General features: G+C 42.0%; 1 long non-coding RNA gene across 2 annotated transcripts; it reads right to left on the bottom strand.

Moving 5' to 3' along the window:
• Positions 1–3,893: 3,893 nt before the first annotated feature.
• On the bottom strand, positions 3,894–12,077 carry LOC135400825 (uncharacterized). 2 transcript variants are annotated; one of them, XR_010424653.1, is made up of 4 exons: positions 11,936–12,077; positions 9,446–9,557; positions 9,217–9,289; positions 3,894–6,978 (listed from the first exon to the last, which is right to left on the bottom strand). It is a non-coding gene; the product is annotated as an uncharacterized LOC135400825 (long non-coding RNA). The 2 variants fall into 2 exon arrangements; XR_010424652.1 differs by lacking the exon at positions 9,217–9,289 and having other exon boundaries at positions 11,936–12,043.
• Between the last annotated feature and the right edge of the window lie 3 nt (positions 12,078–12,080).

The following is a 12,080-nucleotide window of genomic DNA, read 5'->3' as shown; positions in this document are numbered from 1 at the left end:
TATTTTCATAATCCACCGGAAGGTCGCTTTAGGGAAAGCAAGATCAAGAGGGGAGGGGTTGACCGATTTTTGGTTGACTTCCGTTCGGGGAGTTCAATGAGGAGGCCTCTAGCCTCTACAATCTCACGGCCTAACCTTGAACAATGTCTGTAGATAGGGTAATTGCCACCTTTCGTAGTGAAAAATACCGGCTGAGGGAGAGGAGGTTGAAAAGAGGGAAATGAGGAAATTTACGTGGGAAAGGGAAAGTAAGTGAGGGGTGGATAACATACAGAGAGAGAGAGAGAAAGAACGAGCGTACTGGCTCAAGACAACAATGATAATAATAATGAATAACTAAGAAACGACTGGTGACTACGGAGTTGGGTCTGTGCTCCAGATTTATTCAAGCTGCAGCGGAATGTTGAAAGGAAAATTCCGTAAAAGCACCTATGAAAGGTGTTGTGTCACAAATACCGGCAAAAGGCTGCTGGTATCACCTTCCTACCGGCAACCGGCAGAGAGAGCAAATAACCGGCCGTGCCGGTATAATACCGGCCTGGTGGCAACCCTATCTGTAGGCCAATCTTCGTTTACTGTATCTGATAACCAAAAGAAAAAGCAAAAGAAACCTCTTCCACCGTTGCAGTGGGGTTCTGAGTGAAAAATAGCAGACGACGTTCTTCGAAACCAATCAGGGGCTCCACTTTTCTTACGTCAAAATGACGCAAGCGGCTCGACGGCTCGTTCCGGGTATTGCCGTCGTAGCGCATGGTCGCGATTTTCAAAATCGAATTCTGCGATATTTATGCACCTGTTGATAGTATTACTTCGCATGGTGCATTTTAATAAGCTTACTAACCGCTTGGTTAAAAAAATGCTAGTGATTAAAGTGCTTTCCTAGCTCCTTTAATGCGCAACATTTAATTATCACTTATTTTTTTGTTTTTCCGGTTATATACAGGGCAAAAAAATGTAACTGTGGCGACGTGCTCGCCGGAAAATTGTGGTACTTCCGGCAATTACCTTCTGGGAACTTTTGCTGCCATTTAGCAAGGCTTTGGACAATTTGCAAACAATTATTTTTTTATTAAACTTTGAAAATTTCCAGAAATATGAAGTCAATCACGGATAACCACAGGCCCACCAACAAAAACTATTCACAGTATAGCATCAGAAATAGTCGAAAAAAATTAGTAAGAATTATGATTTAGCCCCGCCTGCTTGATCGTCAAAAAGAAAAGCGCACGGGAGGTGCGGAGAGAGAAGGAAGTGTTGCCACCACATTCCCCTGCTTTGACCTTGATGCTGGTGACAACCTCTTATCACAAAGAAGGCAAAACCTCATTTCGACGCACATTTCGCGCACGCTTCTTTGCGAAAATCAAGCAGTCGGGGCTAAATCGTCATTTTTAGTGCGGTACTGTTGCGATACAAGTTTTCGTTGGTCTGCGGTTGCCTGTGGAGGACTTCATATTTCTGTAAAAAAAGTGAGGTTCGCTTGGATATTTTCAAAGTTAAAAAGTTTCCAGGAGGTATTGCCGGAAGCCCCACAATCCACCTGCGAGTACGTCGCCAGTTCGAATTTTTTATCACTTCAGTTAGATCCCCGCGTTCAGTTAAATTAAATAAGTGGCGAACGGATGCACTAATCGCAGAACTTTCTGTGTCCGTACGGTGCCACCTTACAAGCTGCGCACCGTGTGAATGAGCGGGAGGCGCTCATTATTTAAATAAAAATTCAAATGAGTTTCGTGAAAAGCATATAACTTCTAAAGCAGGGTGCCGTCGGCATTAAAATGGGTACTACCTCTTTTGAGACCTTCAGTGTACACCTTCTACAGAAAAATCTGAGTAGGTCATTTGTTGCAGTCATTAATTGGTTTCGGTTTACATATTTTTGTCGCGGCTGGTCGTGGTGAAGCTTAAAAAAGTTTCGCAAGGTGATATGCATCACTATCGCTTAAATTCATTTAAATTCACGGGTTTTGATAGAAATCACAGTTGCAAAAAAAAAAAAACTGCAAACAAATGTTACACCTGACTATAAATTGCACAGTCGCCCGCGGGAAACTGCCAACACCGAACTTGGACTCACCTAATCATAAACTAATCAACGTGCTGTTTCGCCGTGTCCGCCCTGATAAGCCAAACTGCCGTTAAAATGTGGCTTCCGTTCGCTAAAACGATTTGGACAGACACCGGAAACCCGTGAATTTGAGTGGAATTATGCCGTGCTTAAACACGGCACATCGTCTTACGAAGCAATCGAGCATTTTCCAATTGTGTCGAGAACGCGAATTTGGAGGCCGGGGATTTCGCAACCGGGAATATCGACGCGTATTTAGAGTATATTGTATTTAAGGCCCTGTATTTTAAATACTATTTGTGGTATCTTGGTATCTTACTCAATACTTTTTCGGGGGAGTATTTGTACTCTATTTCAAATACATTTTGTGGTACCTTCTACTCGATATACTCTAACTATACTTTTTGGATCGCCTCTCAGTTTTCCATTTTCTCTCTTTTTCTTTTCATTGGCATGCTCGCGCTCTGCGGGAATTTCCATTCCGACCCCGTACGTTGACCTGAATGTTTTCTTTTTTTCTGGAAGATAAGAATTCGAAGAGCAAGGGTTTTAATGAGTGCCCTGTAGCTGCAGCAGAGTTCTGCAAAATATCCCCTCTGACTCTGCTAGCCTTGTAGGATACCCCTGCTTGACAAGCTTCTACTTTTTCAATTTGTAAGGTATATCATGTAATGTTTGTATGTAGTAGGTTGTGTGTATGACAGATAGGTCAGTGACCACCGCAAGCCCTGTTGGGGCTTTTGTATTTATGGACATAAAAAGGTCATTCTGCATTGTCAGTTCACAGAATGAAGCCAACGAAAGAGGCGCTTTCACTCCCATAGCCAAACCTTCGGACGAGTCTCGAATATGTTTCGGAAACCGATAATAATATTTCAGTCAAATGCAAGCTTTGCTTACAACAAGAACATGCTTTCGACCAGGAAGACATCGTGTTTCAAACTCAAACGTGTCTTATACTCACGTTCACGTACTTTTTTACGACGCCTACCGAAGTATCTTAAGTGTATCTTAAATACTTTCGGAAGTATTTGCTACTTTAACTTACTTTCATTTTCAAGTATTTATACTCTATCTTAATTACGATTTTTCGGCAGTACTTACTATCTTATTTTAAATACTTTTTGAGGTATCTTGTACATGTCTGCCTGCCAATGACAAGTGCATGTATAAAAATAGGACCTGTGGTCATTGGCTTTGTGTGTTTTTTTTAGTGGTAGTACTATGGTGTGACGGAAAGGTTTTTTGTACTTCATATCTCAGGGAGCGGTATGCTACTTCTGTACTGATAAGGAACACTGAAAAGTTTTGCCCTCTTATTTCTTCTCTTCTTTTTCTCTTTTCAACGATCATTTTTTTCTAACCAAGCCGTTTACATGACTACTGGAACGTACCATGCGAAACATTGTGTTGTTGCTAGAACAGTTCTTATGTTGTCCTGTGTCAAGTGTGTTCAATTGCATGTGTTTAATTTTTTTATTTTTTCACTCCTGTAATGGCAGGTCAACAGTATCACTGAATAAATAAATGAAAGGTTGTTGCTTTTTGGGCTCTCACAAATGGGGTACCTACTACAAAGACAAAACAAACAAACTTTCGCTGGTACACAGGCAAGCTTTTTATCACCAGCAGAGAGAATCTCTGTCCCTCCAGCCTGTTTGGAATTTACCTTGGTATTTACAGACGAAAGGAGTGGTGATCCTAGTGATACTGGGCTGCGGGTGGAAATCGCTGGCTGGAGCAACAAACAAACAAAACTTCTGCGTGACTAATACTGTCTGATCTTTGCAGTCCCTATCATGTCTCGTAAGAGCAAAATAACTCATACGTTTCAATCACTTGTTTATTTACAGCAATTTACAAATGCACCATCTCCCATCCTCCATCCACCTTTCTTCTGAGTGGCGGTTGAGTGTAAGGGACAAATTAGAAAAGTTGGATTGTACATGGGCATAGCAGTCGTTTGAGATATTGGGGGTAAAAGATTGCTGTGACCATAGATACCCTGCTAGCAGAGTTGAAGGCGTTGGTAATGGGAAGGGCTCGGAATGAGATACACAATGTGAAGAGAGTCGTTCGCTTCTGGCTGCAAAAAAAGATGGAAAAGCAGGTGGCATTCAAAAGTAATCATAAACATAAGTGGAGCCAGGCTAAGCCAAAAGCTGAAGCACTGGAGCCAAAAGAGTCAGAGACTCAAAGGGAAATGAGTGTGAGGTCTCCAAAAGATAGATAGATATTGATAGTTTATTTGTCTGCCTGTACATTATGTGTTGTTACCTATGGGACTGCTAGGACAAGCCTGTTACGCACTCCCATAGGTAACAACACATCATGTATAGGTAGCAAATATAATCTTGTGAGGCAACATTTGGCATCTCAAGTAAATTAAAACACTCCTGGATATAAAACAAGAGAAAGATCAAGACTACTATTATCGACCGATACATGCTGTAATATTACAAAATTTAGCTTATCTTTGGTACGCACAGTTCAAACCAAGCAAAAAATGCAAAAAGTAATCGGTGAACTCAAAGACAATCATACAACAGGGTTGTACATGCACGCAAGGAAATACACTGTAACTTTCCTCTTGAACAGAAAATAGTTATTGATCTGGTGTATATGAAATGGCAATCTATTCCATAAGTCTGGGTCAGTGTAATACAGTGAGTGTGTTCCATATCTTGCGTGTGGTGGGGATAGACGGAAGTAGAGAAATCCCGTCGTAGCAGATATGGGAAAACAATATTAGTGACGGTTACAATATGCGGCATGTCAGCAGTGCAGATTAAACTTTGTATTTTGTAACTAATAGGAACGAGAAAGGAAAAATGATGGAATTAGCTGCTGGAATTCTAAGTATTGTTCGTAGTACTAGCTTTGGAATCAGTAACAAAGACCGTACACTTCAGCTGCACAATTAAGGTGCGAGTGAACTAAGGTGTAGTAGACTTTCAACATCATTGGAACAGGAAGGAACCTGATTTTTGACAAGGCATATAATGATGCAGAACATGAACATGAACATCAGAGTGGGCCGACCTACAGCAGTGAGAGGTCACGTCTGTGCATGATACGATGCACCTTATCTCGTTCACTCTGTCTCAGAAATATGGGGCGTAGCAAACTCATACAAATGCAAAATTGTGTTGCTTTGCATATATTCCGGCCTCCCTTAGGATGACTTTGTTGGCTGAGCTGAGGTTTTCACATATAAAGAATGGCACACGCCATTATGGGCCTAGAACACTTGTAAGGTTCAGTACCTCGGTACACTGTGGTAAGCTTTTACAAAAAACACCTCTCCTTCGTAACAGAGAATATGGACATCTGATGCTGGAAAAGGAGGAGGATGCAAAAAAGCAACAAGGGAAAGTGGTAAAAATGCTGCATGAAAGATGGAAGTCACTGAAAACGTTAGCAGGCTGTAGGACTCGAACCCACATCTTCTGGATTGGTAATCGGTAATCCAGAAGATGTGGGTTCGAGTCCTACAGCTGGCTAACCTTTTCAGTGACTTCCATCTTTCATGGTTAATTTCTTAGGCAACCTGAAGCCTTGTATGTGATTGTCCCTTCTATGTTGTTCCAGCCTCAGAACATCAGAACTCTAGTGAAGTGGTGCTTGTGTTCAGATCGCCTGGAAACACATTTACATATCAGGCTTTTGGAATTAATTATTTCTGGATACTCATATTGACCGTCTGAGGAAGCTATGCAGCAGATTGATGACAGGCTCTTGCAAAAGGGTCAAGGCAAAAGCATTATGCCTACTTGGCATGACTCCTCAGTGACGATGATCAGGCACACTTAATATAATGATGCAGATACATCCAGTAGGTGGTCTCCTAACTGCTAACATTAGGAAAAGCAAGCATGTTACCATGAATGTGAAACACAGCGATAATCCTACTGAGTGCCTTGAGTATAGCAGTGGTCTCAAAGAACAAACAAAAGAAAGCAGGAACTTAACTGATACAGGATTGGCAATGGGAGAAAGAAGGCAAGACACATATCAACATATCCTTTAGTATCAACATGTGGACTACACAACAAATCCAAAGGATATGCTATTCTACATTTTCCAAAAATGACACTAACATTTGAGTCGAAGTCCCTATATACAGAAATTTCTGAAAAATAAAAAAGGAAGAGTCCCGAAACGAATTTTGGAACTGTTTTGTAAGGTCTGGTTGTATGATACTGTGATTGAATGTTTTTGTCTTAGGCTCAGTGAAATGTATGACCACAGAGCAATGAGCTACACGTGTCCTACTGTGTCACAGAGAGGATATGATGACACACCTAAATGGGTGACATATGCTAGCCTGCTAAAAAAAAGTCTGTAGTTTTTTGTGCCGCACAGTATGAATAATTCACATTAGACTCTCATGCACTCCTTGCCTGGCATGCAAATCACAGACAAGCGCAGTAGATGGAGAAAAGTATACTGTGTGTGACAGTGTCAGCAGCTATGGCATAGAAAATGCGTTACTATGATCGAGGACCCTGCCTGCTGTTGTCCTCCACGGAAAACCGTAACTGTAATTTCAAAGACTGCGTAGGGCTTCATGAAAATGTTGGTGGTGCGCTACTCACATTCAGTATTCAAGGAGGCCAAATATGCAAAAACCTTCATCATATACATCTATACAATGAATGTTAGAAGGAATTTCTGAGCCTAAGAAATTTTCCTTCGTTGTGTGCACGATCAGTGTATGAACTTTTACCTGTTAAGTGAGAGAAAGACTTTGGTAGCAGATTGCTTCTGCAGAGGTGAAGACTTCATAAAAAATAAAAGATCAGCACACTTGCTCCCCATCATAGAGACCAACCACGAGGACAGTGAAGGCTTGCAGCAACAAAGAAAACAGGTTTTGAGCATCGGAAGGACTGCTTTTCACAGAAGACCTGCAAGTAATAGAAATATTTTTACGTGAGTTTCACATACATAAAATGGCCATGCATGTCGGTCATTATTGGGCACATGCAGTTTTCACTGGAACGATTGTCTATTTTGCCCTTGACCCGACTACTTTTAATTAGATCATCAGTCTGAAATCCTTACTTGACGAAAAACAAAATGCCTTCGAACAGCGCGGCACATTATGAGCAGATTCATTTCATGTGTGATTGCATATGAAAGTAAGAAGCAAAAAAGAAAGGTTACTGTCTAGTTATTGTTAAATACCACAGACTGTGCTGTAATGTGCTGAGCAAAAGTAAGAGCAAACAATCACAGCTTTTGTTGTCATAAATATCTCCGATGTCAAGCGTCCCCAGTATTCTTGATGAAGGTAGACTTTTCCTCATCTTGTACATGAGCAACAGGTACAGTTGATCTGTTCAGTTGTAACTAGCAATCATCCTTTGAACTGTTCTCTGCTTCAGCAATGCCAGCAGAACAACGGAAGTGTTACCTGCAATGACTTTATGCTGCATCACCTGAACAGTGTGTATGGTACGTGTTTACCTGATGTCTCTGTCTCAAAATTTGGAATATATTGCTCACAGAAATAAGAGGTGCCGATTGTCTGTGTAAAAAGTTACGTGAATATATATAATTAGAACTTCTATATATTTGTATATATTTGGGCCTTTGGGTAGCTCTGTTTGTACCCTAATAATTCGATGTTCTATTATTATTTCTGTTTCTTTTTCCCTTGCCGCAAGTGTCTCCACTAGAATTTGCTATTGACCCCTCGGCACAGGTACGTATATATGTTAAATAAATAAATAAAAATGAATGGAGGGTACCCTGGCGAAAGGATCAAAATAATTACACGTGTGGAGAGTGATCGCTTTCAGTTAAACTTCTTGTCAAGTATTGCAAGCAGCAATAAGTATTCTTTTCTGTCTTTTCTTCAGAGAAAAAGAGGCTAGAAGCGTTCGAGGAAGAGGATATTATTAATGGAGAAAAAATAGATTGGAGGCTGTTTCAAGCACCACTCAGAACATGGTCTGAATCACTTATCTATCTCTGGACAGCGTGCAGAGAGAGAGAAAAAGAGGGATTCCATATACAAAGCATTTTAAGCATTGCACATGGGTATCCGTTCCATGTCAGTTCACTTTACGAGACACGAAAAACCAAAATTGCCAAAAATGTACTTTACCTGACTCTCAGTTTTTCTGAAATGTTAGTGTAGAAAATTTTGAGAGGATCAATTAATGGCTAAGATATGATGCACACGTACAGGGTGGATCAGGGGGGCAACATCCATTAATTGGGTGGATTGTACCTTGGTAAGAGTGCAATGCTATGCGTGCTGGGGTAGCGTACATATGGTGAATGAAAGATTTGTACATGGGCCCTGATTTTTCCATAATGCCCTTGCAATTAGTAACTACGATCAAGTGTGTCATGTACAGAATTGTTTGGAATCATCAAAGTCTTACTCAAAGCAATTATGCAAGTTTTCAGAAAGCATGCTATTTAAGATTAAAAAATTTGGCGAAGGGGACAGAACAGGCCTCCGAAACGGGTATAGGTGAGCAAGCCTTCTGTTGTCAGATGGGTAAATATGAGTGATTGAAGCTAAATTTCGATCAGCATATAACAATAATAATAATTTATTTCACCAATGACACTTGGTGAGGGGATACAGACAAAAAGCAGCAAGAACTGCAGCCTCACGAGGTCTGACCCCCCTTTAATATCAGGTGACAAAAGGCAAATAAGATGCCACATGTAATTTGGCTCTAAAGCAAGTCAAGGAAGAGAAATTATTTGGAAAGGGGGACGGAACTGGTCTCAGAGACAAGTAGAAGGCTCGCCTTATCTTGACAGAGGAGTAAGTATTAGCACCACAGGTGCCAAATTTGTGCTAAGCATATCAGGAGGCAAAGGGAAATCAGATGCCATAACTTATTTTGCTCAAAAAGGAGGTGATTGGGGAGAAAAGGTCTCAGAGAGGAGTAATAGCTTGCCTTATGTTGCAATTTCACCTGTGGATGATGAAGTTGAAATAACAAGACGGGATATTTTAGCAAATGTCAATGTGGTGACAACTAAGGATACCTTGAAAGATGTATGGCGTGAAATGCACATAGAAAGAGGAAGCCAAATTACGCGTGCTTCGTTTTTAAGCTCTGCGATATCAACAAGAAGAAAACACAGCAGGTGTAGCTTAGTTTTTCCATGCTCACATTGGGTGAAGAAAGCATTTTGTCTGAATGTAAGATGTGTCTTGTGTATGCTTGGAACACAGGCAGGGAGCCACTGCAAATAAATCGCTTGTAAAATGAAGCATACTTGTTTTTAGTGTTGAAAAAGCCATTCTTACACAGAGTACATGTGCTTATGTACATGCATTTATTCCGGGAAAATCTTAAGTAATGCCAAAGGATGCAAGGCAAAAGATTGGAAGATGCGCACCTGTTAAAAAGCTCAGTGAGGGTTCTTGACTCCATCCAGATGACAGTTGTGTTTACAATATGGGATGCCATGAAAGGTCAGTTGTAAGTCACGCATAACTTAATTGTAGGTCCTGCAAAAGAAAATAAGATAAATACCAAACATAAATATATAGTGTGAGCCCCCCGACGAAGTAAGTAGTGCTCGGAATGGTACGAATCCCTCCCCAGATGTACATCTGGACCCGATGAACAGAAGAAATGCAATTAATCGACCTCATTCGAGAAATAAATATGTGAAAGATTGGAGCACAGACGAGCAGACTGGTCCACGACCCACGGCTACTTCGATCGATCACTGCGAAATAACTACTGCTCGGAATGGTACGAAACCCTCCCCAGATGTTCCTTTGGACCCGATGAACAGAAGAAATGCAATTAATCGACCTCATTCGAGAAATAAATATGTGAAAGATTGGAGCACAGACGAGCAGACTGGTCCACGACCCACGGCTACTTCGATCGATCACTGCGAAATAACTACTGCTCGGAATGGTACGAATCCCTCCCCAGATGTTCATTTGGACCCGATGAACAGAAGAAATGCAATTAATCGACCTTATTCGAGAAATAAATATGTGAAAGATTGGAGCACAGACGAGCAGACTGGTCGACGACCCACGGCTACTTCGATCGATCACTGTGAAATAACTACTGCTCGGAATGGTACCAATCCCTCCCCAGATGTTCATTTGGACCCGATGAACAGAAGAAATGCAATTAATCGACCTCATTCGAGAAATAAATATGTGAAAGATTGGAGCACAGACGAGCAGACTGGTCCACGACCCACGGCTACTTCGATCGATCACTGCGAAATAACTACTGCTCGGAATGGTACGAAACCCTCCCCAGATGTTCCTTTGGACCCGATGAACAGAAGAAATGCAATTAATCGACCTCATTCGAGAAATAAATACGTGAAAGATTGGAGCACAGACGAGCAGACTGGTCCACGACCCACGGCTACTTCGATCGATCACTGCGAAATAACTACTGCTCGGAATGGTACGAAACCCTCCCCAGATGTTCCTTTGGACCCGATGAACAGAAGAAATGCAATTAATCGACCTCATTCGAGAAATAAATATGTGAAAGATTGGAGCACAGACGAGCAGACTGGTCCACGACCCACGGCTACTTCGATCGATCACTGCGAAATAACTACTGCTCGGAATGGTACGAAACCCTCCCCAGATGTTCCTTTGGACCCGATGAACAGAAGAAATGCAATTAATCGACCTCATTCGAGAAATAAATATGTGAAAGATTGGAGCACAGACGAGCAGACTGGTCCACGACCCACGGCTACTTCGATCGATCACTGCGAAATAACTACTGCTCGGAATGGTACGAAACCCTCCCCAGATGTTCCTTTGGACCCGATGAACAGAAGAAATGCAATTAATCGACCTCATTCGAGAAATAAATATGTGAAAGATTGGAGCACAGACGAGCAGACTGGTCCACGACCCACGGCTACTTCGATCGATCACTGCGAAATAACTACTGCTCGGAATGGTACGAATCCCTCCCCAGATGTTCATTTGGACCCGATGAACAGAAGAAATGCAATTAATCGACCTTATTCGAGAAATAAATATGTGAAAGATTGGAGCACAGACGAGCAGACTGGTCGACGACCCACGGCTACTTCGATCGATCACTGTGAAATAACTACTGCTCGGAATGGTACCAATCCCTCCCCAGATGTTCATTTGGACCCGATGAACAGAAGAAATGCAATTAATCGACCTCATTCGAGAAATAAATATGTGAAAGATTGGAGCACAGACGAGCAGACTGGTCCACGACCCACGGCTACTTCGATCGATCACTGCGAAATAACTACTGCTCGGAATGGTACGAAACCCTCCCCAGATGTTCCTTTGGACCCGATGAACAGAAGAAATGCAATTAATCGACCTCATTCGAGAAATAAATATGTGAAAGATTGGAGCACAGACGAGCAGACTGGTCCACGACCCACGGCTACTGCGATCGATCACTGCGAAATAACTACTGCTCGGAATGGTACGAAACCCTCCCCAGATGTTCCTTTGGACCCGATGAACAGAAGAAATGCAATTAATCGACCTCATTCGAGAAATAAATATGTGAAAGATTGGAGCACAGACGAGCAGACTGGTCCACGACCCACGGCTACTTCGATCGATCACTGCGAAATAACTACTGCTCGGAATGGTACGAAACCCTCCCCAGATGTTCCTTTGGACCCGATGAACAGAAGAAATGCAATTAATCGACCTCATTCGAGAAATAAATATGTGAAAGATTGGAGCACAGACGAGCAGACTGGTCCACGACCCACGGCTACTTCGATCGATCACTGCGAAATAACTACTGCTCTGAATAAGCAAAAATCCTGGCCCAGAAGCTTAGGAAGCTTACTTGACGAGATGAACGAGGTAAGAACAAGTGACACACTTACCCTGTTTAATATTAAAACTGGGCTCACTTGACTCCAACAACAAGCGAGGCTTCTCAAACGGCACGGGGACAAAATAGCCAGTGATCCACTACATGCCAAAGCAATCGGCACATAGCCTCGTTCCCAGGGTCGAACTAGAGCTTCT

The sequence above is a fragment of the Ornithodoros turicata genome, chromosome 7 (genome assembly GCF_037126465.1).
Source record: "Ornithodoros turicata isolate Travis chromosome 7, ASM3712646v1, whole genome shotgun sequence".
Classification (NCBI taxonomy): domain Eukaryota; kingdom Metazoa; phylum Arthropoda; class Arachnida; order Ixodida; family Argasidae; genus Ornithodoros; species Ornithodoros turicata.
This window is presented reverse-complemented; position numbering and strand designations above follow the sequence as displayed.